Genomic DNA, 27,063 nt, shown 5'->3' on the forward strand with positions numbered 1-27,063 from the left:
CTCTCACTTCCTCTACCCACCTCTTCCTTGGCCTTCCTACTGTCCAATGTCCCACCATAGTTCCAGTAAGCGTTCTACTGGGTGTTCTGTTATTATCCATTCTTCTAAGGTGACCTGCCAGCGTAATCTTTGTAAAAATGTTTGCATAATTTGCTATAAAGGGTTCTTTGTAATATTGATACAACTAGAGTTTGAACCTTATTCTCCACATGTCATTGTCACAGATGGGTCCCAGGTCCCAATATCCTTATCAATGTCTTTCTTCCAAAAGCATTAATAAGATTTGTTATCTTTTCTGTCATTATCCATGTTTTCATGCCATATTATATGTTGTTATCGATCGTTTGATAGTTTTATATACTTTGAACTTTACTATCGATGTCTTTGGATCTAAACACCTGTGACAGAGAGCAGTATGGTTTGTTGGCAAGAATTATCCTTTTCCGCATTTCCGATCTCTTATAAAACGCTATATTTTCTTTTGCAGACCATAAAAATCATGTTCCATAACATATTTATCAGCTCCAAAGTATAATATAATATCCTTAGTATTTTTATACTAGGACAATTTTTATTAATATCACATAGTTACTTAAGTATATTTTTTATATATTTTCCTATACTTTAGATGGGATTATGTATTTAGTTATACATATAACTATTCCAGTAAATTGTCAGCTTGTTTATTTATGTTTGTTGATATGCTCACTGTCAACATCTGTTAAGAAGATAATAAATCAGTCAAGTGTGTATAATAAACAAACATGGCGAATGTAGCTACTGGTTGTCTGCATTAATACAAAACTGTAAACATTTACAAACTATAATTTTACCAGTGATATGTTTATATACAATAGAGATCCTTTTTACTCTATTACCTTTAGTATAAACATAAACAACAATTGGATATCATGGGATATTAAGGAATACCTAAGTGGAGCTTGTTGCAAAAAATAAAGTTTTAGATTACCTGGCAATAAACACGACTATCAATTTGTCTTTAACCCGCCGTTACACGCGTCTTCTATTGTGACGTGGTTGCACGCGTATGTGCGTCGCCCTCACCTACATAAGTTCGACTTATTTCGAGGAAGAATGAATGTCAACATGTATAAATATAAAATGGGTTGTACTCACATATTATAGAAAGTCTCGTAAACCAATTTTTTTTATTAATTTAACAAAACAAAAGTAAAAATAACATACATAGATCAAAAGCAAGTTTTACTTAATTTTCAATTTCAGCAAGCCACTGAAGAAATTAACGTTCTTTACGCGAATTCATTTTACTAAAATTACAAATTAAAATTAACAACTGTTCTGAAGCTATTTCTTTGTGGTATTTATGTAATTAACTATTAATATTTTGTATTTTGATAACGACGTCCGAGGTGAAATTCGAAACGTTAATAAAATCAATTTTTCAAGTTAAATTGTGGCTTATTTCCCAATTAGAATAGGTAAATTTAAAAATGGGTTCTTAGCCAGTGGCGCACCTAGAATTTTCGTCTGGGGGGGAGGGGGGATTAGCTTGGGCACTGAAAGTTTTTTGTATTATTTGTGAAAGACAAGTAACATTTTCCTACTTTCTTTTAGGTATATATATTTCTATATGCTCTGGGTGGGATTTTAACCCCCAAACCCCCCGCTCGGTGTGCCACTGTTCCTAACCTAATCCAAACAATACTATTTTAATTAAAATACCTAAATATTAAATAAAAACCTAAAAGTTTCTTTGAGATAACAGAAACGTGATTTCACCGTGATTGCACGCGCAGTGAGGAATTCCCTCACTTGAAGAGGGATGTCTCTTCTTTCAACTATCACACAGCACACTTACCGCCTGAAAGATTCTATAACTTTTTCATACCCTCTCATGAACCATGCTAAAGGTATTCCTGGGTGCTTAAGGTTATCGTATTAGTTTACACAATTTCATTGGTTATAAACAAATATGGTGAGGGATTCCCTCATAGCGCGTGTAATGGCGGGTTAAGTATTTCTCACCAGGTGTCTTTGTTTTGGATGACTATAATTTGCCTTTAGCAAGTCTTTGTAAAACCAATAAAATCCTTTATAAAAGGTATATATTTAGAATACATACCTAAAAGGGGCTACATCACAGAACTAGTTTTCGATTGGTTGACCAATCATCATCAGTGCTTACGTGATCTAACATGCTAACCACCAAAATATAATATTACAAAAATATGTGGGTAAAAACCATTTAAAAGTAATCCGTCAAGGAAACATCGATGAAATATGCGAACAAGCATGGATGTTTAAAATATTCCATGTAATACGCTCTACGTACCATCTCAGCTCTGATTTGACTTGTTCACATGATGACACTATGGTAGCAAGTAATATTGTATTTTGGTGGTTAGAATGTTAGATCACGTAAGCACTGATGATGATTGGTCAACCAATCGAAAACTACTTCTGTGATGTAGCCATTTTTAGGGATTTTAAATATTTATTCTTTTATTCTTATTCTTCTTCATGTGCCTTGTCCATTGCGGGCGTTGGCTATCATCATAGCAATTTTAATTTTGTTTGCGGCGTTTCTGAATAACTTGATCGATGTTAGTCCAAATCATTGGCGTAAGTTTTGAAGCCATGAGTGTCTTCTTCTTCCGGGTCCGCGCCTGCTTTCTATTTTACCCTGTATTATCAGTTGGAGTATATGATATTTATGTATGTATACACCGTTCTTAGGCGTCAACGCCCTTCGGTAGGGATCTATGGAGGAGTATCACCAAGCCGGAAGCCCTTATCCCTTCCCGTACCGCTCCTCCATAGGTCGATCAGACGCCAGTTTATTCCAGACCAAGCCGTAGACTCTATTGAGTTTTATACTACGGCGTTGGCCTTTTATAAATTTCATGACCTAGCTGAGGCTCGAACCAGCGACCGCAAATCCACTAAACTTGTCGATCGACTGAGCCCCAGCTAACTGGACCGTCAAGACCGACATATATACCGTATATGATATTTATCATGTCTCATAATATGACCGAGGTATTCAAGTTTCCGTTTCTTAATTATGAAACAGATTTCTTTTTGTTTTCCCATTCGGCGCAGTACCTCTAAGTTGGTGGTGTGAGTCGTCCAGGATATTTTGAGGATACGTCGATACACCCACATTTCGAATGCCTCCAGCTTTCTCATTAACGTTTCCGTCAGTGTCCATGCCTCTGCGCCATACAGCAAGACTGGAAATACATAGCACTTTAGCAGCCGTATTTTTAGTGGGAGGGATACACCTTTTATAAAGGATTTTATTGGTTTTTTTTTGTATTATATGGTATACAGCCAACTACAGGAAAACTGTTTCCTTGTCATTCTTAACTTTATCTTCATATCCTTTGAGTTCAACTGTATTTGTTTAAATAGTACTCCATGACTGTTATAAATAGTTTTGACGACAACGTATCTTCCTGTTATGGTTTACAGTTTTTCGTAGGTTCGAATAATATTCGCATACCTGACCTGAGGTCTGTTCTGCTTTTTGATAGTGCTTTACGATAGCGACCATTTCCACTATGTCAACTGCTTTGTGGAAGTCAACATATATAAGAACCAAGAGTCAATTATATTCGATAGACTTTTCAGTTAGAGTTTTAAGGTACTGAAGATGGTCATTTGATCCGTGGTCTGATCGAAACCGTGCTGGTTCTTCTTTTGGTACACATCGAGTTTTACTTTCAATCTATTTTCGAGTATTCGAGTAATGACCTTGTATAAGTGGATGAGTAAGCTAAGAGAACTAAAATTTTCAAGATCTACTTCATCTATTTTTATGAAGAGGAATTGTAACTGCGTTTTTCCAGTTTTGTATGTTTTCATTATGCAGACGTACCTATATTGATATTGAAAAGATTGGATTATGTACATCAAAAGTGGATCTCCTAGTCTAATTGCCAAAATAAATACACCATCTTCGTACATATTTGGGGACGAACTTTTCTTGGGCCTGTGTTATTATTATATCTTCACTACTATTTTTCATTTAGGTTGTTTACATCTCTTGTTATTGTGTTCTTGAGTAAAATACTTCGTCTTCTTAAGGGGCTATCCTAGTGTAAAAGTACGAAATTCATATACTTTTTTGGGAATTTCTAAAATTAAAAGTACTATACCAATTGTTTTGAAAATTTGCATGAGCATTTATTATAAAAAGAAGTAGGTACATGTAAAACAATTTTCATAAAAAAATATTGTAAATTAAATGATTTATGCGAAATCAACTGGCACCGTGAAAATAAAAACATAGCTCCACTGCTGCAGTGATTGGGACTAATAGAGATCCTGAAACATAAAATTTCAAAGTTATTATTGAAATAAGTTATTTTCTATGACGTCAACTTTGCAAAGTAACAAGACACTTACTCAACACACACACTATACATTACACCTGAGTTAGTTCTTAAATGTTCCACGTTACCCTTGGCAGATGCTTGAGGCACCCCAGGATGCCGCGTCACCCACTTTGAGAACCTCTGTTCTATACCATTCTATTCCAGTTCTATAAGTAAAGTACTGCTAATATATTTTTCGAAGTCAAATTCATTCGTTGGGCGAACTAAGGTTTCAGTTTTTTACTTTTTTATCATCTTCATTCTTCAGTCTTGCTAATATCGATTTCTACAATGGTAGGGGAGCCCAAGCGGGGATTTTTGCAGTTACTCGAGCGCGTCAGATTATCATATGGGGAGAAACCTGGTACCCTGCAGATGTACCTCTACCATATATTGGCTCTTAACACAGGGGAGTTCGTTAAGGGGGTCCCGAAATAAAAAATCTATCCTTAAAAAAACTCGAAATGGTCAGATTAAGATAAGGTAAATTAAGTACATGCAAAAGAGTGTATATTTTAAAAATCTGACGATTTGGACGGGGCGTAAGGAAATAAGTGAGTCCCAAAGTTTCACAAGGAAAAGCGAATATTTCGCGAAATGAATGACAGATCGAAAAACTAAAAAATACGTGCTCAATATTTTTTAAAAATCTATTGAATGATACCAAACACAACTTCCCACGGAGAGGGGTGGGGGGTAAATTTAATATTTTAATTACGAATCCCGCGATATTTCGCGAAAGGAACATCAGATCGAAAAACTGTAAAATATACTTGTTCAATATTTTTTAAAAATCTATCGAATGGCATCAAACACGACCCCCCGCGGAGGTGGGGTGGGGGGTTACTTTAAAATCTTAAATAGGGGCCCTCATTTTTTATTGCCGATTTGGATTCCTTACGTAAAAATAAGTAACTTTTATTCGAAACAATTTTTCGAACTATGGATAGATGGCGTTATAATCGGAAAAAACGATTGTTGAAAATGGAAAATCAAATTAAAAAATGGCAAGCGCCCACTAAAATGGAAAACTTTACTTAACTTTTTTTGATTTTAGGACCTATTCTTCACAACCCAATAGGTCACCAAAGCGCTCGAGTGACTGCACATTTAGCATACTTTGCTCCCCTACCACAAGTTATTCATACATATTGGGCACATACTTTTAGACAAATCTAGATTTTTGTTAATGAATCGAATAGTAAAAATGAACGTAATGCTTTTCATTGCATCTACCTGACATAAAACCTCAAAATAAAAACCAACAGTGAAAGCTTTCGGAAGTTAGTATTCGCTACGATAATAAAGTAGTAATTTTGCAACATTAATTGTTTTGTAATTTTTAGCTACCAGCATTAAATTTATGACATTTACATTCCGCAAAAGATGTAGGTGGAGGTCAAAGATCGTAGCATCAGATTAACACACTAAGCAAATCCATCTATGTCAAAAAATTTGTTTTCAATCATTTATATCACGTATCTACTTTGATGGACCCAACCCTTCTGTATAACAACATACTTTTGCTATGAGTTAACTAATTTTTTGTTCAGTTTAGCTGTTGGAAGATCAAAACAAATATGACTCATTCATTTTATTATTACTGTATGTACTTTAAATCTAAAAAGATGTTTGCTGCATCAAACGCATGTAATTCATGAGTTATTTTTGATCTTAGTGCAGACGTCAACAGTCTACAGCTATTAAGAATCAGTTGTAATGAACTGTCTACAGGTGCATTTTCGTATATACTTTGGTATTTAACTAGTAAGCAAACAGTCACGTAAACGGTAATAACAACTCTAGTCAGTAAAAAGTTTTCTCGAAATTTTTTTTCTTGGAACATACCTATAGATATTAGTTCCGAGAAATAAGGGAAAAAAAATATATGTCCATGAACCTAGCAGAGCAAGGTTAGCAGAATGGAATCAGACCAAGTGCATAATTAGGTGCTAATTAAGTACCCCGATCGCGAATTTAGTGCTCCTTTTTTTTTAAATTATGACGTGTTCTGCCATGTACATATGAACTCAGCAGAGCACAACCATAAAAAACATCAAATCGAAAAGTGACCAAGCTTATAATTAAGTAGTAATTAGGTGCTAATTTAGTACCCCAATCGCGAATTTAGTGCTCCTTTATTTTTTAAGTTATGACATGTTCTGCCAGGTACATATGAACTCAGCAGAGTACAACCATAAAAAACATCAAATCGAAAAGTGACCAAGCTTATAATTAAGTACTAATTAGGTGCTAATTTAGTACCCCAATCGCGAATTTAGAGCTCCTTTTATTTCTTGCTTTTATACCGTCATATGTACAGTTTTGTAGTGCGGTTATCGAGATACACTACATTATGTCTTTTCTAGATCTTATTAATAATTGCTTTTATTGCAGGTGTTTTTCCAGCAACTGTATTGATGATTTTTTCAACGGCTTGACTTTGTACTGACCTCGCATAAACTTGAATGCAGTACGCGCCAAAATTTGGAAAAAAAACTGAGCATGAAATTCGTTATTAGTGCACTTAATTAGCACCTAATTAGCACCTAAATTTAAGATAGGTATGTTTGGACTTTTTTGATTTTTTGAGGTAGTACTCTAATGACTTCATAATATGTACCCGGCAGAACATGGCTTAAAGGAAAGAAAAAATGGAGCATTTAATTCGCGAAAGGGGTACTAAATTAGCACCTAATTAGTACTTAATTATAAGCTTGGTCACTTTTCGATTTGATGTTTTTTATGGTTGTGCTCTGCTGAGTTCATATATGTACCTGGCAGAACATGTCATAACTTAAAAAATAAAGGAGCACTAAATTCGCGATTGGGGTACTACATAAGCACCTAATTAGCACTCAAATGTGAAATAGGCCAGCAACTCTATTGATGATGTTTTCAACGGCTTGACTTTGTACTGACCTCGCATGAACTTGAATGCAGTACGCGTCAAAATTTGAAAAAAAAACTGAGCATGAAATTCGTTATTAGTGCACTTAATTAGCACCTAATTAGCACCTAAATTTAAGATAGGTATGTTTGGATTTTTTTGATTTTTTAAGATAGTACTCTAATGACTTCATATGTACCTGGCAGAACATGTCATAACTTAAAAAATAAAGGAGCACTAAATTCGCGATTGGGGTACTAAACTAGCACCTAATTAGTACTTAATTATAAGCTTGGTCACTTTTCGATTTGATGTTTTTTTATGGTTGTGCTCTGCTGAGTTCATATGTACCTGGCAGAACACGTCATAATTTAAAAAAAGGAGCACTAAATTCGTGATTGGGGTACTTAATTAGCACCTAATTAGCACCTAAATTTAAGATAGGTATGTTTGGATTTTTTTGATTTTTTAAGGTAGTACTCTAATGACTTCATATGTACCTGGCAGAACATGTCATAACTTAAAAAATAAAGGAGCACTAAATTCGCGATTGGGGTACTAAATTAGCACCTAATTAGTACTTAATTATAAGCTTGGTCACTTTTCGATTTGATGTTTTTTATGGTTGTGCTCTGCTGAGTTCATATGTACCTGGCAGAACACGTCATAATTTAAAAAAAAGGAGCACTAAATTCGCGATTGGGGTACTTAATTAGCACCTAATTATGCACTTGGTCTGATTCCATTCTGCTAACCTTGCTCTGCTAGGTTCATGGACATGTTTTTCTTCAAAATTCCCATCACCCTTTGGAATATTCTAGCATTTATAAAATACTAAAATTAAAACTCAACTATAGCCTCAGGTTTTCTTAACATTCTGTTTGTTGGTTCATTCGTTTATGTTGGATAATAAAAAAGTTAGGTACTTTAACAACTAGACATGTTCTTCATCAATACACGGTGTTTCTAAATAAGTGCGACAAACTTTAAGGGGTAATTCTGCATGCAAAAATAATCAGGAATCAGAATCAGGCTATAACATGTTCAAAAAATGACTTAAATCGGCCAACAGGTTTAGGAAATATGAGACATCAAAAATGACCAAATTTTTAAGTGGGCCGATTTCTATGCACGTAAATTTAGTTAGTCTCAATGTAATAAATTTTTCAGTTATTCTTAGAAAACGGATCATTTAATCTTAAATGACATGCATACATACTCTATCAAATGCCTATTTAAAATCTATGAACATCTGATCAAGCTCACGATCAAACTCTCAGCATTTTTCCATTATCTGTTTTTTATTGTAAATACCTAGTCGATAGTAAAGCGGCCAGGTCTAAATCCGCATTGATAATCATCAACAAATTTCTTTGTGTGTATGTTTTGATTCTTTTTAGCAGGATGTTTGCAAGAACTTTCTAGGTGGTGTCAGTGACGCACCCAAGGGGGAGTTTGAGGGGACCCCAAGCCAAATGAAAAATATAGAAAAGGAAATGTAACTTGTCTTTCACAAACAATACAAAAAAATTTCGATGCTCAGGAGAGGCACCGAAGGTGGAGGGCTTATAGGAGGTGCACTACTGGGTGATGTTAGGAGCGTTATTCCTCGATAGTTAATACATTGCTTTCTGTTTCCTTTTTTGTTGAATATGCTATCAATAACTTTCAAACGGAGTTTAAGACGAAGTTTTTAGTGACTTCTCTATAAACAGAACAATACCTCTATTTAAACTAACATTACCCGATATCTTTTATCTTTCTATCATAATCTAAACATTCTCTCAAACCCATAACATTCACGATATTTATATAATTAAAGTCAATTCCTCAAGTCTTTGAACTGGTCCGCAACAATGGCTCGTTAATGCCTCGGAGGAATTCATATACCTACACAAGAACAAGAGAGCATCAAGCATCTATGACGGAGCTCATGAAATGATAAATCATCATTTATTTTTGTTGTGCCGATGCTGATAACCAACTGACGGGGTACAGCTATACATACATTTATACCATATACCGTTTCTGAAGAACTTGTTGATGTACCTACAGTGGTGCCAGGTGCTCAACAGGTTCAATAGAGGTGTATGTTCGTTTTAAGATTGAGAGAAATCTGGGTTAAAATAATAGACTCACATTCTTTATTTATCGGTCTTTTCTTTCGTAGTGGTAGGTACATCTATACAGAGTGAGCATCTCACTATTAACTTCAGTATTTAATTGCGATACCATTAAGAAAATGAGCTACAGAAACAAAAGATACAATTACAACATCGATGTCACAACTCGGGATATTATGATGATACCGTCACACTGATTAGCAGAAATTTAAATATTTAACAAGAGGACTCATTGAAGTTACATATTTAACGAAGAATCCAAGAGAAGCTTAGCTTATTTTTCTTAGTATGCCTTACTCTTTAATAGTCCAAGTAATGAAGTTTAAAATTGGACAAAACCTCGCAATTTTTACATAATGGATCGACTTGCTTCAAAATTTGAGAATAAGTAGTTGATAGTCCAAGGATCAAAATCTATATGAGGCCGAAAGGCGCTTTTACCATGGGGGTGGTTGTCCCGTATCTCGGGGGTGGAAATTTTTTATTTTATTTTGACCGCAAATGTTGGTAAAAACGTTCATTCTAAACAAAAAACTGTCTATACATTTTTTTGATAAAATTAATAGTTTTCAATTTATTCGCTATCGAAAGCGTTAGTTTTATATCGAAAAAATCAATATTTTTAATCAGTTTTCTGCTAATAACTCAAAAAGTTTTCGTTTTATCAAAACAACTTTACTTAACAAAAATGCATCTTTTGACAAAATAAACGAAACTGTTTTTTTAATTTTCTTTAAGACCAATACTAATCGAACTATACTTTATTATATGTTAGCTATTATTCGTCAAATGCTATATATTGTAGTTTCAAAGTCAAAAGACGGGAAAACTATGTATTTTCGAGGATAACTTGTTCAGACTAATTTAAAGTATTTAAAAATGTCTATCTCCAGGAATAACAAAAATAGTCTCTCGCTCAAACATTAAGTGACTTATAATAAAAATAATGTCATTCCTTTTTTTTTTCAGCGAAAAAATGATCGGAAACTTCCCCCTTCTTACCACCCTAATTAAAATTAGTCATTGACCTTATTTCGTCTTCTTTATTTAGGTATTAGTAAATGGGTTCTAAAGGTTTGACCGGTTCAGAATGATTAGTTTTTAAATTAGCATCAGAGATACGAAAAAATATTTAAATATAAAATTGTAGCTTATTTAGTTCCTAAGAACATTGTTTGCAAAAAGTTTTTCTACGTCAAAAAATGAGTAAGCTATTGACAATTGAAACTTGTAATAACATGCAAAAACCACCTTTGCCAACCCTTTCAAAGTCACCTCTTTTTGCGACTGAGGATTTTAAAAGGATTTCATATTAATAGCCTTATAGATTTTGTAAAAACCTACAAAATTATTTTTTAACAAACTTTCTGGGATAAAAAATAAAAAAGTTACGTTTAAAAAATCAATATTAAAAAAAAAAGGAGAAATCCAATTCGAAGCATAATAATGTAATTTAGCGGTGTTTTTAGTCATTGGCCTTATTTACGCTTCTTTATTTATGTATTATTAATAGATTCTAGAAGTTTGACTGGCTTACAATGATTAGTTTTAAAAAAACTGGAGTTAAAAGCGAATAACGAATTTTTGTAGGTTGGTAAAAAATGCCATTTTCTTCAGAATAGAAAGATTAGCATCAGAGATACGAAAAAAAGTTTAAATATGAAATTGTAGGTTATCTAATTCCCAAGAACTTAGTTTGTAAAAATTTTTTCTACGGAAAAAATTGAATGAATCGTAAATGAGTAAGTATAATATCGAAAAGCATTGATTTTTTCGAATAAAAACTAATACTTTTGAAAGCGAATAAATCGAAAACTATTAATTTTATCAAAAAATTATATAGAACATTTTTTGCTTAAAATGAACGTTTTTATCAACTTTTGTCGTCAAAACATAATAAACAATTTCCACCCCCGAGATGGGGTGGCAACCACCACCATGGTAAAAGCGCCTTTCGGCATCATATAGGTTTTGATCCTTGGACTATCCACTACTTATTCTCAAATTTTCAAGCAAATCGATCCATTGTGTAAAAATTGCGAGGTGAAAAGCTTCGGTTCCTGGCTTAGAACGTTAATTTGACTGCCTTTTCTTCAATGTAAATGGCTAAAAATTAGCACACATATGCATTCGCGGGAACAATACACGAATAGTCACTAAAAAATGTTTTTGATTATTAATTGTTTAAATAAAAAAAAAACGATTTTAACGGAAAATGCTTAAATTCTCTTGTTTTTTACAATGAAGAAAGTTGAAACTTTTACAGATTGTAGTTAATGTTATGAACTATATATAATTTCACTTTTTACGTTAATTGTTTACATTATACTTCATAAACCTAGACTTCCCCTAATAGGTATACTCATTTTTAATTTTATCCTTTCTTGTCACTCCACTCATCTACCTAAGCATTCTCATCTCCGCCACATGCATTCGTTGTTCCTCTTTCTTTTTCACTGCCCAACATTCAGTTCCGTACATCATAGCCGGTTTTATGGCTGTTTTATAGAATTTTCCTTTCAGCTTCATTGGAACTTTTCTGTCACACAACACACCACTCGCTTCCTTCCACTTCATCCATCCAGCCCTAATTCTACTGCATGCATCTCCATCTATTTCTCCATTACTCTGTAATACCGATTCCAGGTACTTAAAACTATTGCTTTTTACAATCAGTTCACCATCCAAAGATACCTTTTTATTTGTAGTAACTCCATCTTTAAATGAACATTCCAAATACTCTGTCTTTGTCCTACTAAGTTTTAAACCTTTTTCCTCCAGAGCTCGTGTCCACTGTTCCAGTTTTTGTTTTAAGTCTCTTTCACTCTTTCCTACTAATACGACATCATCAGCATACATTAAGCACCTTGGAATGTTACCCTGTAGTTTAGCTGTTATCTGGTCCAAAACTAATGAGAATAAATACGGACTAAGCACCGACCCTTGGTACAATCCTACTTTCACATGAAATTTATCAGTCTCTCCCACACCTGTCCTAACACTAGTCGTTACTCCCTCATACATATCCCTCACAATCTTTACATATGCACCACAGGGACTCCTTTCTTATTTAGTGCCCACCACAGAATCTCTCGTGGAACTCATATCATATTCTTTCTCAAGATCAATGAATAACATATGAGCGTTTGTTTCTTTACTCCTGTATTTTCCATCAACTGCCTTATAATGAAAATTGCGTCTGTTGTTGATCTGCCCTGCATAAAGCCAAATTGATTCTCGGATATGTCGGTCTCTTCACATATCCGTCTATCAATTACTCTCTCCCATATTTTCATGGTGTGGCTAAGCAGTTTTATAGCCCTGTAGTTTGTACACTGCTGTGTATCTCCCTTGTTTTTGTAGACAGGTACTAGTATACTGCTTCTTTATTCGTCTGGCATTTGTCCAACTTCCATAATTCTATTAAATAAATTTGCTAGCCACCTTGTGCCTGTCTCTCCTCTCCCAATGCTTTCCATACTTCCCCAGGAATATCATCTGGTCCTAACGCTTTTCCTTTCTTTATTTTTTGAAGCGCTTGAGCCACTTCCTCGTTTGTTCATAATTTCATCCATGATGAGGTTAAACAGCAGCGGGCTCAATGAGTCCTTGACGTATGCCTCTTTCAACTGGTATCGACTGTGCCATCCCATTTGTGCTTTCTGTAATTCCTAGCCTAGTTTTTTGTAGAAACTTTGGTCTGGAGACAAGAAAAACTTGAATTTACATCAGAAAAACTAAATCAAGAGAGCTTGTGTTAGCGACAACAAAATATCAAATAGACACCGAATATTGGTAAAATAATAAACATAAAGAAATTATCAACTTATCCCAATGAGATTGTCGTGTTCATATTGACAATGATATATCGAACTCATCTCCAGATGCCAACATTGGACCAAGATACAAATTCAACATAACATCACCAACACCAACACAGCGAGCATGAGACTTTATGTGGGCCCTTGTACTCCTCTGCATTCCCCAGGCATACGGTACACTATCAATAAAAAGGAATGAATTTCGGTATAAATTCTTTATTTTCTCATTTCTTTGGTTATAATTCAGGATCTGCATTATAGTCATTGTGAAGTTACTTTATATAAAAAAACTGTCTCTGCTGACAGGCAAGTACAAGATTCAATTAAAAACTTAGCTTGTGGTGTAAAGGCTACTTCCGGTGCTGTCCTAGGTTATCTACAGCTCCAGATCTTCTTCGAGAGGCGTCAGGTGGAAATTTGATGTACGGTGGTTTCCTCCGGAGCTAATTAACTGTTCGTCGAACCCATGGGTGACTGTCTCGAGGAAGTGCTACTTTACTATTCACGTGGTTACTTATCTGGGGAACATACTAATCTCAGGCCCAAAACGGACGTGTTAAGGCTAGGGCCACGCTCTTCTCCTGGGTGCCTAGAAGAGAAATCAAGATGTAGATAACCCGCAGCATAAATTTGTGAAGGGCCCCTACCACCCAAGTCAACGAAACCTTAATATTCCCCACCAGCAGCACAGAAAATCATATACGTGACTTCTAAACCAAATAGTAGACCCCAAATGTTTTAATTCGAACACCCCAATTACAAAATACAATTAAATAAATGAATAAAAATAAATTAATTTAATCCCACATATTTCTATAAAATTAACGTAATAAATTAAATTTGAAAATAATTAATATTTAACACAACTGCTGATGCTAATGAATTAGCATTCACGGAAAATAAATAAATAAATACCCCAAAATTATTTTCTTATTGGATGAATCAAATTTACAATACAAATAGGTAAAAATATAAATATATTCTGCAAATTCGAGTTAGTCAATTAATAAAAAATATGATTGGAAAACTAAATGATAGCACCACAAAAACAACTTACCAATTAGGTCTGTAGTTACTTGATGCTACCTACTTGGCGGATATTATAGAAATGAACCAGAAAGGCACCAGCATGATATTTATGAAAGTAAAAGAAATTAATTGAAGGTCAGTATTAGCTGATAACGAAAAAGACACTCTTATTGAAACTGGCAAAGTTGAACGTTTTAAAATTACAAAAAAATTAATGGCTTGATAAATAACTTTGCTTCGGAATAAAATATTTAAAAGAACGACTACTGGAAATAATTAAACGGTTTAAAATGAAAATGACAATATTTTGTCAATAAATACTATTTGAGAGAATGGAAATAATTTTTCTAATTTAAATCGGGCATCACTAACTTCATTTTAAAATTGAAAATGTATATACAGGGTGCACAAAAAGAGTATAGATGGAACGACTAATGAATGTTTGCTAAAAATGAAAAACAACAGCTACCTGGGAGGACCACTAAATGCAGAGTGGGTCTCATTAAAATAAATTCTACAAAGTAGCGGGTTTGCACGCTACAAGATTTAAACAATATAAATGGACTTATGAACTAAAATACCACTTTAAATAAATGAAAATGTGCACTAAAAACATTGGCCTTTCATTCTGAATCGAAACTGACTTGACAGAACGGGATTCTGAGTTACCAACAGACAAATAAATTTCGTATCGACTTCAATACAGAAAATTTAACACAGAAAATAAGCCAGCTAGGTACGTTCACAAAACAACTCATTTCTCTGTAAAAACTCACGATAATTTGTAAAATTTTCGGATTGATTCAATACATTCTTTTAAATTACACGGCGAACCGACTACGATTAGAAATTTTTCGCTTTGATCCTTTGCTGTGCCTTTGAACACAATTGATAAAAGAAAAATCTCCTAAGTATTTAGGTAATTAAAGTTTACTCGATCGTTCGTCAAAGGATTAAAAGTTTTTCAGTTGGATTCTGGAATGAATACATTGTATTAAAACATTCACGAGAGCGATTGCTAAAAGAAGATGTATAGGGTTAGTTTCCGATATGTTTTCTCATTTTGGTTTCGGTGTTTCGTACTTAAACTCTGTATCAGAAAATTGTGTATAGATGAAACGTCAGGTCCAACTGGTATCAATAAAATAAACTGGGAACAAAAATTATAAAAATAATAATCTATATATCTAATCATACAAGAACATCTATCTTTGAACATAGGGTTCCTCCAACCTTCCGTTCATCGTTTTCTATCCTGAAATATTTGCATCTATCTCTGTCCAGCACGTTATTTTATGTCATTTGACCATTTAAATTATGGTTGCCCTCTTTGTTGCTTGTAGATCCATGCTTTTTAATGTGTAAGTAATTTGTTCCATCTGTGGTCTCTTTCACATTTGTTGTATTGTTGTTTCTAAATATGTTGAAATATCTTTTATTTTGAAATGTATGTATAAACATTTTCAATTTTTTTGCAACACGAAAATGCAGCAGCTGCATAATATGTACTCTGGTTAAATCGGAGAGTGCAGGAAGAGTCTATACCGGTTTCGGAGGTTTTTTCCTCCTCATCAGTAGTCCCATACCCTCTTCTCTCCTATTTCCCCAGGCATCACACTTTGGGCCTTTCCGAATTGCAAAGAACGAAATGTCACGGATGTACTAGAGCCATCTACCGAAAAACAAAGTTTATCAATCGAAGTAGCACAGAAAACGACAATAAATATCGTTCCCATACCACCAGATTGACAACAGGTGGAGTACTTTCTTTGGTTACAACCTCCCGAGATTTTCAAAAATTATAAATCATACAAAATGCCGAGGAAATTAAGATGAGAGAATTTTAAATAATTCACATCCCATCTGCTCAGCGCGGTAAAAGTTCCAACAAGAAAGATTCCTTAGGACTCAACAAAAGAGTAAATGAATTAAAATGTATAAACATTTTCAATTTCTTTGCAACACGAAAATGCAGCAGCTGCATAATACTCTGATTAAATCGGAGAGTGCCGGAAGAGTCTATACCGGTTTCGGAGGTTTTTTCCTCCTCACCAGTAGTCCCATATCCTCTTCTCTCCGATTTCCCCCGTCATAGATCATTGACAAACTTTCCAGTTATATGTTTGAAAGTTATGTAAGAGAGCTAGGAACAGAAAGTTGAAAGAAAAAATGGTAACATCTTTGGTTATCTGACGAGATAAAGAAATTATTAAAAGAAAAAACTATTTTTACAAACAGTGACTGACAACTACGCTTGACCAACAGAGAGGAATATCAGAACAAAAAGTAGGGAACAACATGATATTCAATATCATGTTGTTCCCTACAGATATTCTATTTGTTACCATTTTAGTTAGTTACTTTTGCATTTATTTCGCTCTGTATGCTCAAAACATTACACATGTTACGTAAATTACTAGCCTGTCGTTTAGGGCTTTAAAATACAATGTAATAATTCGCCACCCCTATATATGTATTTATCGGCGGCACTAATGCAATGCATGAGATTGGATACAGATTATGACGGATAAATCCATTTTTATTACTTTCTTAATGTGTCCTCCATCCCCAAAATGGAAAATAAAGCCGAGGGGTGTGTTGTGTAAGCAGAGAGGGTGATTTTATTGGTCTACCAAAAAGAGATAAATTGTAAAGATCAACAACGTGATTTATCTAAGCTGAGAATTAGATTAGTGAATTTTTCTTGATGTTTTAATTGTTGCCTGTCGATCCAATATTATTTGTTACATACACCATTCTGGATATCGTCGGCCTCATATGAAAAGTGCCTAACTCCAAATTAACAAATTTTACAGGAGACGAAAAAAACTGATTTAAAGAATGATTTTGACTTAAAACTTTATCTTATTTGACACAGTTACTTAGAATAGTGTCCGTCAGTATTCTCATAAAGATAGATCTATTTTCAAAATAGTATTACTTTAAAAATGGAGTTAGGCATCTTTCATTTTTGAAATAAGGAAAAATTTTTGGAGTTAGGCACATTTAATAACGGAAAATTAAGAAGAAATATGCATAACTCCATAAAAAGTCGCCAAAAAAAACTGTAGAAAATGCTTAAGTACCACAAGAAAAACAAATGTGGGGTTTCAAGGATAATAATGGTACTTAAATGTAGTTAACACAAAATCTATAATAATATGATCAAATTGAACTTACCTTCAATAAGTTTACACTATTTCCATGAAGATATTTTAGCTTATAATAGTTTTCTTGAAGATATAACACAGCAGCGCAGCAAAAGTACATCTAACCTCAATGACAATGATGGATTTTGGCAAGTTTCATGTGATTCACCCAACGCCGTGGAGTTGGGTAGAATTCTTTTTTGTGGTTGTAGCGACATCTATTGACTTTTTTGTCTTGCTATCCATGCGTACCATAAATATTAATCAGATGGCGCAAAAATCTCATTTTTGCTTATTTTGGGACTTAGGCACTTTTCATGTTATGAGGCCGACGATATGCCTGCTTATCTGCGCAAAAATCCATTTCCAGTACATAAAGTACAAGGCTTTTAAAAACACATTTATACAGCTGTATCTTTTTCTGTTTAGAAATCGTTTTGACCAGAGTAGTGAGTTCAGTACACCTATCATTTTTCTTTTTTATACGCAAAGATGGTGATCTAAAGGCGGGATCCAATGGAGTGTGGCGTGGCGCTTCACCAGTTTACGTCGGCAAAGAGAAATAAAAAGTATATAATAGTGAAAAGAAAAGAGAGCACGGGTGGCACACCACGCTACTGTGAAATTAATAAATATCGGTATTAGCTTTTCTTAAGACCTCTTCATTTGTAATATGGTCGACACAGCAATGTTCTGATTGCGCGACATTTCGAAAGCTTCAATAAGATTTAGCGATCTTACTTTAAGTGACCATGTCACGCTACCTTACATTATTATTGACCATATGTAGCATTTGAGGACGCGAATGGAGCCAAAGGAGTTTCGCGCTGATAGAGGTAGTTGTGAATTTGATCAAAGTTTTTCTATTTATTGCTACTCGTATCTTCACTTCTTCGTCGCAGTCCCATGTACTGTTTAAGGTAACTCCAAGATATTTAAATTTCTCATATCTGTCTATAGGTTGGTTGTTTCTTTTCAACTGTGCTTGCATATGGCATTATCTACTGATTATTATCAATAACTTCAATTTTGTGAGCGGTCGTGGAGTAACGGCATATTCGCTGGCCTCATACGCCAGTGCACGTGGGTTCGAGCCCTGCCAAAGACAAACCATTTTCATTTCCAATAATGACACGAGCCGTCTCACCGTGCCTCGGAGAGCACGTAAAGCCGTCGTTCCCCCTGGGCTAGTGTACATCGGCACTAGTTACTTGAAACAGGGTTAAAGATGTAAATGGCGCCGAAACTGTCCGAAAGGATCTCCCCGGCAAAAATGCCATGCGATATTATTATTACCCTCAAGTGCAAAAAAATCGATCCACTAAAAATTTGGTCATTTTTGAAGTTTAGAATTTGCTAAACCTGTTGGATTTAACTGATTTTTTTACCACGTTATAGCCTTATTCATTGACAATATCGCTGTAATAATATTGTTGTTAGACAGTTAAACTGTCATAGTATACGGGGTGTACGAATCAAACTGTGCCTTTTTCTCAAAGTTCGCATCACCCTGTGGACTATTCTATCATTTATAAAATACTGAAATTAAAACCTAACTATAGTCCCAGGTTTTCTTAACATTTTGTCTTTCGATTCATTCGCTTATATTGGATAATGAAAAAGTTAGGTACTTTAACAACTGGCCATGTTCGTCATCAGTACAGGGTTTTTTTGAAATAAGTGCGGCAAACTTTAAGGGGTAATTTTACACATGAAAATAATGACAGTTTGCTTAATAGTCATATGTCCGCAAATGCTTCGTTTCCGAGATACGGGATGTTCAATATTTTTTTACAAACTGACAATTTATTTATTGCTTTAAAACCAGTTGAGATATGCAAATCAAATTTGGTGGATTTTAAGACGTAGTTATTGCACATTTTTTGACATACAATTAAGAATTTTATATTCACCATTGGCGTGCGTACGGGTAATATTATGGGTCATAATATAATACCCGTTTGCGCGCCAATGGTGAATATAAAATTCTTAATTGTATGTCAAAAAATGTGCAATAACTACGTCTTAAAACCCACCAAATTTGATTTGCATATCTCAACTGGTTTTAAAGCAGTAAATAAATCGTCAGTTTGTAAAAAAATATTGAACATCCCGTATCTCGGAAACGAAGCATTTGCGGACATATGACTATTAAGCAAACTGTCATTATTTTCATGTGTAAAATTACCCCTTAAAGTTTGCCGCACTTATTTCAAAAAAACCCTGTACTGATGACGAACATGGCCAGTTGTTAAAGTACCTAACTTTTTCATTATCCAATATAAGCGAATGAATCGAAAGACAAAATGTTAAGAAAACCTGGGGCTATAGTTAGGTTTTAATTTCAGTATTTTATAAATGCTAGAATAGTCCACAGGGTGATGCGAACTTTGAGAAAAAGGCACAGTTTGATTAGTACATCCGCTATACAATGACAGTTTAACTGTCTAGCAACAATATTATTACAGCGATACGCTCTGAGCTTCGCTGGTGGCGCTCCTAGCGGATTACTGGAATTATCTTTCACCTGTAATTTTTAAATTTATTATTTAATTGTTATCGCTTAACATTTACAACGCAAAAAATTAATTAAATTGTAATCGATTTTTTTAAGATTTTGCTAATTATTTTGACGTTCTATTGATAAAATATGAATTTCTTACTTCGGATACTTTCACAATTATCGTGTAGATGGCGCTAAGATTTTTAGATTAAATTATAATTACATATTACGGAACATTAAAAAAACTTAAATTCAGTATTTAAAACGTAAGTATATTTAAGGTAAAAATATATACCACAGCTTTGACCAACTAATATTTTTTATAATTAATGTTTTTAATTTTAATTTTACATTAATCACTTTGACATTTATGTCAAATTTCCGGTAAACGTTTACAGACTTGCCACTACTGGCGCTCGAGAATTTGTAAATATCCCCTCTACGTACGAGCTCACAGCGGATATTGTCAATGAATAAAAACGTGGTAAAACCATCGGTTAAATCCAACAACAGGTTTAGGAAATTCGAAACTTCAAAAATAACCAAATTTTTAGTGGATCGATTTTTTGCACCTGAGTGTACTACTTCAATTTTGTAAATTTTGCGATAAATTTATCATTGGCTTTTCTTTTTATAATCTAAACATCTTTTTATGTTCTGATCGTGATCGTACAAGTTCTTGGATTGTTATGTGGTCCATTTCATATGAAGGTTTTTCTGTACGTTCTATCAAACTGCTATTTTCTGTTCTATTCATTTCGTTTATTTAACTTTTTGTAAGCAAAAGTTTCGATTCCATGTGAATCATTTTAATTTAACTATAACTTTTGGCGTGACTCCTGACGTGTTTACTGTGAAATTATTTTTGTGCATTGTGAGCTTCCCTGTGCATTTATTTGTTCTTCTCTGTGATATTTTGCAAGTAGGTGTAATATGTATTCCGGTAGGTGTGAGTTGACGGAATCAATAAAAAATAAGTGTAACAACGAACAGTAATATATTTATCTATTTGATGGCAACAAAAAGTGTTTTGCTTATATATACATCGCGTAAGAGGGTTTGTTATTGTTTTCGGCCCAGCGAGCGGCCGATGTCTCTGGAGTGTTGTGACCGACTAAGTGGCTGAAAAGAAACCACAGACGGTAATCTGTTTGTGTTTTACCATCTGACCAGATGGGCAATAAATTATTTAGATCTGGCGTTTAAAGGTTGAAACATTTCTGCAGTTGTAGGTTTTCGAATGCATGTCCAATTGTGAATTATTGACATAAGGTCTGATAAGGTAATTAATTTATGGGGAATTCAGTTTGTTAAACTGAACACACCAAAAAATGGTTAAGGATACATTCCGTTTTGTAAAACTGTGTCCCTCTTAGCATCTGGTTTGTATTTTACATGTGAATTTATATGACCCATATTATTTCAAGTATCTCTGTCCCTGGCTGCTCACCTCCGGTTATCCATCCACCTCTTTTTTCTTGCCTAGGATGCAATAAGCAGTTTTTTCAAAAGATATTTTTAAATTTTTTCATTAATTACTTATATCGATTTTCGTTTAAATTTGTTCCACTTATTAATGTAAACGTCTATACCTAATTATGTGAAATACATCTTGCTCTCTTAACCCGTAATTACAGACATCCCAATATTACCACGTAACTACAGATCCCCGGTATTTTTTACCGGTCATTATAAAATAGAGTCAAAATATAAAGTTAATAATAAAAAACAAAAAAATATGCATTATGTGTTTTTCTGGAGTCTCTAGATATGGGAAAAATGGTAAAATGAGTGATTTTAATAATATAATACAAGATTTTTAAAGAATAATCTGTTAAACGAGAATTTTGGTGACATTTTTGGTATATAGAAACAAACGGCCATAAATGCTATGGACAAAAATTTAGACTTTTTTAAACAAATAAACGTAACATAGAATGACAAAGAAAACATAAAAAAGCATTTACGAAAATTTTTACATCCATGAGAAAAAATCTGCAAGGGGTAAAATTATCACAGAATTAAATGGCAATTCCATTTTTGCAAAGTGGCCTCAACATTTTTATTGTCAAATTTAACCTTCATTGAAGGTCCAGGATGACTTCCACAGTCCATTTCTTTACTTTTTTCCTAAAAACACAAAAAAATAATATAAACATTTCAGATTTACAAATATAGTAGGTACTCATATAAAAATACTTACTTAAAACAGACATCCGGTAATTTTCACCGGTTAAGATTTTTGATGTGTGCTATAGAAAAGAAAATATTGAAAATACACACTACACGCTTTGACTAGCATTGTTATATAAACTACCCGAGGAGACACATGAACTTGTAAGTGGTGAGGTTACCATGAAATTCACATTTTGGGAATGCCCTCCGGTAAAAAATACCGGATCTCTGTAGTTAAGGGTTAAGTCTACCTGAATTATTCTACTAGATAATGAAATTCAGGAAAATCCACTGGTTTTCCTTTAGTTTCCGTAGGAAACTATATTTTTACGACTGACTTATGCAATTCGTCCAAGAAATATTCTGTAGAAACTACATATTAACAATTTTTACATAATTTTACAACTCAGGCAAAAGAAATTTTATGGTAAATAAATAGCGAGGGTGTCTTTGTTGCCCTTTTACACATGGCCGAGGTATACCTTTCTATTCCACCCTCCTCCTCCCTCCCTTTCCATCTATTCAGACTAGTCTAGTCAAACAATTTACGGTTCTTTAGAAATTTGGTATCAGCGTGTATCGTCTGGCAGATGGTCAGAAAATTGCACCATGTATAGTAATTATATTGAACGGGAGAGTCAGATGTTCTCACTTTGTACAATTTAAGTGGTTTATTTATGGTTTTCTTTTTTATTTTTTAAATTGTACTGTTAGCTAAACGTTCACGAAAAAGAATTACTGTACTTCACACTACATAGTTATATGGTGGGTTTATTATAAAAAATGTTCAGTAGACATAGCTTGTCTTTCTTGGTTTTAAAACATTGATAGATTTTGCCATTTTGTCTATCAAAACAATCAGATGGATGTCTTAATAGATGGACAACTCTTCCATAAAGGCAACAATGGCCATTGCTTATAAAGGAAGAAAAAAGAGAAGTAAAAGTTGTGCACACATAATTATTGTTGTTTAAACTGTCTCTGTCCCTCGACACCAAACAAAGAGTAATCAAGTAAAAATAGTATTAAAGTATCTGTAATTTTAGATAGTTTCTGAAAACTGGAAACTTCACTCGGTAGTTAATGAATAAATACACCGATTGCACAGTTACTACTAGTTTCGACATCCAGAAGTTTTGACAACCCCATTTGATAAAGTTTGTGCTATTTTTAAGTTTAACTACTTAAAATAAAGTCCAGATCTTCGAAGTGCAAGCAAAATGTTATTCGAAAACATTTCTTTGTTATTTTAACTTCAAAACTTTATTACATACGAGTGCAGTACGAAAAGTTCATCGATTAGAAGTGAAACAATTGCTTTTTCATTAAACAAATAATTTAGAGAACACCGCAAACATGTCACTCAAATCAAATAAAATTTACATGAATAGATTTGTCTCGAAATTACAGTCATTTCATATCATTGCGCCAACTCTGAATTTTGATTAAAAACGGCATAAATATAAATAAATCTAAAATCAAATTGATATGTACGTGAGTAAGAGAGAGAAAAGAGATTCTGTGAAGCGGAAGTTCATAAGTATTTCTTCAGGTCAGGTATTAAGGCAGACGCTTTAATTCCAATTTGCGCCGTTATTAATCAAATTTCAAAGTTAGCGCAATGATATGAAATGATTGTAATTACGAGATGAATCTATTCATGCAAATTGTGTTGGATTTGATTGACATTACATTTTTCATAAGATGTGTGCGGTGGTGTAATTTCTGTTGTTTATACATTTCTTTTCTGCTATATTTGTAAATTTGGTATATTATTCCGATATGGAATAATAGAACAATATATTTCACCTGTTTTTAGGTGATATATTTCCCAGAAGATGTCCACAAAACCGGGTTGCCACCCATTAACTGCTTTTCCACTGTATAAAAAGTGTGTAGACTTTATTTCCAACGTCAAGTTTCTTTTCCTTTTAAGAGCCCGTGCCCTACTTGAAAGCTTTGATTTTTATTTCTGTGTATTTTTAATCCGTTTACAGACGCCTCGATCCTATTCCTTTGCAATCCACTTTTTCCCCCGAGCTTGATATTCGGGAGAAAACGGGTGAATCGTTGAAATTATTCGGGGCCCACAAGTTAGATTTGCTAGGTAAAATCAAACGAAACAGGGTTAAATAAATAATGCAGGATTGGGAAAGATAAGAAGAGGAAAGAGTAGAGAAAAAAGGATAGTGTCTTCCTTTTCGATCCGGCTCGAAGGACCAACAAAAATGGCAGAAGATGATCGATAAAAATGGAGGAAGATGAACAATAAATTCGATCTTTCTACCATTTAGAGCGTAATAAGCAATGTAATAAATTACAATTCAAAGCACCAACCACTAACGTGGGAATAGAATAATAAAAACATTAAGAAATATGTGATTTAATGACTGGCTTTGTTACTACATACATATTACTAAAATAAGATCTGGTCGAAGTTCTTTCACAAAGTTCCTATATATTTCCGCCACTTAATTCACTATCTAATTCATATTAGTCACCGAAACACAAACATAATAGTACTTTTACCGTTTATAAGTTTACACAAGGACATGAACTAAGCATGCTTTCTTTAGTACTAACAAACTTAACCCTTAAGTACTAACATCTTAAATCAATGACGTAAACACTAACTAACCGCCTGACAAACGGGCTTAACATTTTAGTGGTAATTTTTGTTTTTGTTAAATTCTTTAATGCAAAAAAATATCTCAATGACTTACTGAAAGTATTGATTATCTAAAAAATACAGTAATTAATCTAGTTTTTCTGTATTTATTAAAATAAAAAATATTATAACAAGAATGGAAGGATTGTTTGTGTACCTTTTTACTCCTGAAAAAAAGTGTGATAAAAATTAAACAAATTAAAGAATCTTAATAAAAATTTATAATCGAGTTAAACAAAGAGTAAGAAAAATGAAAATAATGTTTTTAAAAAATGTTAAAACAAAAAAAACTGACAGGTACTATAGTTAGTACAGTGTAGCAATGGTAGTCAGTGGCAACATTTTCATCACAAAAGGATTCCACTTCGCTTATGTCGTCTTCTACCTCATCAAACCATTTCAAAAGAGTTTCGTCAGGGTGTTTATTCCCTTATTTGATGTTTTTTTACGAACTGGGGCACATTATGTGTAATGACGAACTGGGCATAAACACTATTAGACGGAAATCACACTTTGAGCCTAAATATCTTTCGAATAACAACCTGCAGCAAATTGCCGAATTCAATACTACTAAAGAACAACCCAACTTGAAAAGTCATAAACGGGTGACCTTCAAAATTTTCTAGGAAGGGAAATATCCCACTTTCGACAAGCGATGCCGTCTGAGAGACGGGGTGTTAGTACTTAAGGGTTAATTAATAATAAGCGTTTGCGAAATATGTAGCTTTTAAACTGTAAGCGAGATACACAATAACTGTATAAAATAAGTGAGAGTTGTAACTCTAAACTAATAAATGCGACGTCCTGACTGGACGAATCCTAACATAATAGTTATTAGCGAAATACGCGAGAGTTTAACTCTAAACTATCAAAGGTGGCGTCGAGCTACTTTGGATTGCAAGTGAATAGTAACACTGGGATACATTTTTTACAGAAATGTATTCAAGGATATTGATTTATTTGCTGCTATATTTGTAAATCTGGTATATTCTTCCGATGTGGGACAACAGAACAATATACTTCACCCTTTTAGGTGATATAATTTCCCAGAAGATATCCAGAAAACCAGGTTGCCACATATTAACTGCTTTTCGACATTATAAAAAGTGTGTACCTATATATAGAGACTTTATTTCCAACGCCGAGAGTTTCTTTTCCTTTTAAGAGCCGTGTGCCCTACTTGAAAGCTTTGATTTTTATTTCTGTTTATTTTTAATCCGTTTACAGACGCCTCGATCCTATTCCTTTGCTATCCACTTTTTTCCCGAGCTTGATATTCAGCGAACATAATGCACTGGCAGCGCAAAATAAAAACGAAACGAAAACGGGAGAATCGTTGAAACTATTCGGGCCCCAGCAAGTTAGATTTTCTCGGTAAAAGCAAACGAAACAGGGTTAAATAAATGCGGGTTTGGCCGCCGGTTTTCGTGGCTCTAGGCACCCTAGGCCTGCAAAGCATAAATCACACCCTCTTTCTTTGGTGTCAAGCGCACACAGATGCACTTTTTCAAAATGCGGTAGTCTTCATAGCTCAGGAAAAGTTATCATTTATCCAGAAGCTACTTAGAGCAGGTACAAGTGGCCTATATTTTCATGATTTTATTACAGTCATGTTCTCTTTTATCTGTTTGTTCAATTTGTGACCTTTTTGTCTTTACAAATCTCTGATTTGATCACATCCATTCTCCGATCTATCTATATGCTTACATATCGTAGCCCATGTTATCCATTTTAGGACGTAGACCGTAGACCTTCCCTTCTTGTCTCCATTTGTGTCCGTCCTTAGCTAAGTTCATCGATATGGAGCCAACGTGCCTCTTCCAGTCACCATCTCATATGTGGTCTTCCTCTGGTACCCCGTCAAAATAGCCCCGTCAAAAAAGCTCCGACAAAATAGCCCCGACATAATATCCCGCACACAAAATAGCTCCGACAAAATAGCCTGCAGACAAAATAGCCTGCAGACAAAATAGCCGCGGAATAATAGCCCGCCGACAAAATAGCCCCGACAAAATAGCCCCGAAGCTCCCTTCAGAATTCATCATGAAATAATCCCTTAAAAATACATTTTTTCGGAAATGGTAATTATCCTCTATTCACATCTTAACTAAATCTTAACCACATTAAATAAAAATGGTCTTTTCAGAGAACTCGAGTCCTTTCTTCTCTGCCTCTTGGAAGTTTGAACATTTAATTTAAGCGAAAATCAATGTTTATTTGTGATATAAACATTTTTTTCTGTTTTCGGGCAACAGTAAAATTCATTTTAAATTAAATAAATTACATACATTCTTCATTTTTTGTCAAATAATCTAAATTAAAAAAATTTTTTTGGACACCTTGT

The 27,063-nt window shown here is 34.0% G+C and overlaps 1 protein-coding gene across 1 annotated transcript in view; it reads left to right on the forward strand.

The window, feature by feature from the left end:
* LOC114339845 (putative uncharacterized protein DDB_G0282133) overlaps window positions 1-27,063 on the forward strand; it is a 537,905-nt gene that overhangs the window by 21,215 nt on the left and 489,627 nt on the right. The gene's annotated exons all lie outside the window — the stretch shown is intronic.

The sequence above is a fragment of the Diabrotica virgifera genome, chromosome 7 (assembly GCF_917563875.1).
Source record: "Diabrotica virgifera virgifera chromosome 7, PGI_DIABVI_V3a".
NCBI lineage: Eukaryota > Metazoa > Arthropoda > Insecta > Coleoptera > Chrysomelidae > Diabrotica > Diabrotica virgifera.